The 3,128-nt window shown below is 40.5% G+C and overlaps 1 protein-coding gene across 1 annotated transcript in view; it reads left to right on the top strand.

The window, feature by feature from the left end:
• The first annotated feature begins 1,290 nt into the window (after positions 1-1,290).
• LOC122563011 (dnaJ homolog subfamily A member 1-like) overlaps positions 1,291-3,128 on the top strand; it is a 15,204-nt gene continuing 13,366 nt past the window's right edge. The window contains exon 1 of the mRNA XM_043716315.1: positions 1,291-1,429. The gene's annotated coding sequence lies outside the window, so the exon portion shown is untranslated. The remainder of the gene's footprint in view (positions 1,430-3,128) is intronic.

Below are 3,128 nucleotides of genomic sequence, written 5' to 3'. Positions count from 1 at the left end.
ATGGAGGAACCATTTCAGCTACATCATCTTTCATTAGAAAACTCAAAATGTTTGCTCTGAGAAAATCGATGTACCCAAATATTTGCTGTGCTGCTTTCCATACACAATGCACCATCAGCATTTTTTTGTATTTATTTCACAGGTTTTGCAGTGTTCATCCATACAGTTTGGGAATACATTAATCAATGATAAAAACAGAAAAGACTGAAAGCATTTATCAGGTCCAGACTGGTCTATGACCAGAGGAATATTTAACGCTTTGGGGCTGTAATCTTTCAGAGTGTGAAGCGGTTAGATCAAGAAGGACTTGTGACTATAAGAGGGTTTTAGCACACACGTTGTCAAATTAGAGAAATTCACAATAATCCTGTTTGAATGAGACAACCTTGCATAATTTATAGCCCTGTACAACCTCTCAGGGTCCCAAAGCACTTTCAGCCTAGTACTTTAGAAGTGTAGACTGATCTATTGTCGTGAGAGAAATGTGGCAACCGATTTGCATATGGGAAACTCACACAGACACGACAACATGGTCAGATAACTTGTTCTTTAAAATTTTTTTAGTGAGGGATAAATATTGGCCAGGATACCGGGGAGAACTATTTTGTTTATCTTTAAGATGCTGAAATGGTATCTTTTGCAGAGTGTGGGTTCAATCTTGGTTTACATCTATAGTGCCTGTGGTAGTGTAGCATTTCTTCAGTGCTGCGTTTTAACTCAGAAACACAATGGCGTGCTACAATCCAGAGTGGGAAAGATTGAAAATTAATCAGAACCCGAAGAACTGTGGATGCTGCAAGTCAGAAACAAAAACAAATTGCGGCAGAAGCTGTGTAGGTCTGGCAGCGTCTGTGGCGAGAAATTAGAGTTAACGTTTCGGGTCCAGTTAGCTACCATCAGTTCTAAGGAAGGGTCACTAGATCCGAAACGTTTCTGATTTCTCCCTACAAAATCTGTCAGATCTGCTGAGCTTCTCCAGCAATTTCTGTTTAAAAATAAATACTTATAAATAAACATACTAATTAAGGTTGATTTGTCCACCTCATTCATAAGTTACTGCTTTGTTTCTTTTTTAAAAATGCAAGGAATCTGCTTTCAATCGAATTGAGCAACTCAGCTTAAAGAAGTAAAAGCAAAGGCTGCATCTGCTGAACCACTACCACCTGGAGGCGCATTGTGAATTTTCGAGAATGTTCTGTCACTCTCAGTAATGAGTTGTGCTGCTACTGCAACGAGTGTATGAGGTGGATAGTTAACCTTGCCTGAATAGCAGCCAGCCTTCTACGCATGCTTACTGGGGAGCCCGCGGCACTGCACTTCCGGTGGCTTACGTCATCAGGCGGTCTCGCAAGGACCCGGATGAACCGGCAAGCGCAGAAATTTCTAGAAGCGTCCCCGCGTTACTAGAGCTTAGCTTCGAGCCGCGTTGGTAAGTCACTGCTTCTGGGTCCCCTAACGGATTCTGACAATACGTTTTCATCCATCAGATCTCGAACGGTGATTTAAATTGCTATAACCGATGTTTAACGGGATTATCAACGGATTTTTAAAAATTAAAATTTTTATCGGAGTAGTTCTAGTTTTAGTTTTTTCCACTTCTTTTGGGGATGGGTGTGTTGACAGAATTGATTTTAAGAAATTTAAACTTCTGATCACAATTAGTCTTGTTTTATCCTTCAATTTTTGTGATGCTCAGGGACAATAGCCGCGTTGCGGTTTTTACCGTTTACGTGTCGCTGGCTCTTAAATATAAATAACTAGTCCCGATTGACTTTATTTGTCCGTTTTTCCTTTAGGAATAGTCTTGGTTTCGAGCCACCTTTTGTACCTTTTTTTCAGGATTTTAATTTTAATTATGAGTAGTTCCTGTTTCATTAATTAAAACACGAGGGCGTGAATCTTGCCCTAAATCCGGGCAACGTCACTTCCGCAGAAACGATCACGTGACCAACTCAAGCCCCATGTGTCTTTATTGAGGGTGCCAAATATTCTGTTCCCATGTTTGTGGTCACTGTTTCCATTTGAAAAAAAATTCTCACCCTGATGATATTTGCTGGAAATCCCTGATAGGTTTCAAGAGATTCTCTTAAATTTATTTCACCACACCCGCATAACTATTTATATAGATTACCTGAAGTATAATTGCATTACAGACAGCAATCCTGATTCTTTTGGACCAGGGAGTTGCCCTGTGGTCAGAGCTTGAGGGGAATAAACCTGTATTGTCAGGAGTTAACTAGACCTGATCTCATTTCAATGTATGAATCAAAGCTGCTGGATAGATGCGCTGAGGATATTTCTCTTGGTGTTGAACTTAGGGCTAGGAATGTGTCTCAGTGCAGGGTTTGCTATTTAGAGCTGAGCTGAGGAAACTTTTTGTTTTTCATTCAATCTTTAGAGTTCTCTGCGCTAGAAAGCTGTAGCTGCTCTAAGCATATTCAAAACTTGCCAGTGGATAATTAGGTATTAAGACTGGGGCTAGAATGTAAAGTGGAGTTTAGAGATCAGTTATACCTTGCTGAATGATGGAGCATTACTTTTATAATAACTTGTGATTTCTGTTTTGCTCTTTCAAAGAGTCTGCACAAGTACGAAAGGCTAAATCACCACATAATTTTCATGAATAACTAAACCTTAACAACTTTGTGAATGCTGAGTAAGTTCCTTCCTCTTGCCTGTGTCTACATGGGGAATATGGATCATTTCTTGTTCCTCTCATACTTGGGTGTCTCCCTGTAACACTCTCTGGTACATAGATAACATCATTGGTGCTACTTCTCTCCCATTTTTTCCCCCTCTCCCACAAAAAATCTGGAATTGGGGAAAAAAATTAAATTTTGCATCCTTTCCCCTTTCCTGGTCCATCTATGACTGCTCCTTTCCTTGATGTCTCTCTTCATCTCTGCAGATAGATTTCGGTAGCCAGCCTATTACAAGCCTACCAATTGACTGAGGGCAGAGCAGTAGATGTGATCTGTATGGACTTCAGTGAGGCGTTCGACAAGGTTCCCCATGGGAGACTGATTAGCAACGTTAGATCTCATGGAATACAGGGAGAACTAGCCATTTGGATATAGAACTGGCTCAAAGGTAGAAGACAGAGGGTGGTGGTGGAGGGTTGTTTTTCA

This window comes from Chiloscyllium plagiosum, chromosome 2 (genome assembly GCF_004010195.1).
Source record: "Chiloscyllium plagiosum isolate BGI_BamShark_2017 chromosome 2, ASM401019v2, whole genome shotgun sequence".
NCBI lineage: Eukaryota > Metazoa > Chordata > Chondrichthyes > Orectolobiformes > Hemiscylliidae > Chiloscyllium > Chiloscyllium plagiosum.
This window is presented reverse-complemented; position numbering and strand designations above follow the sequence as displayed.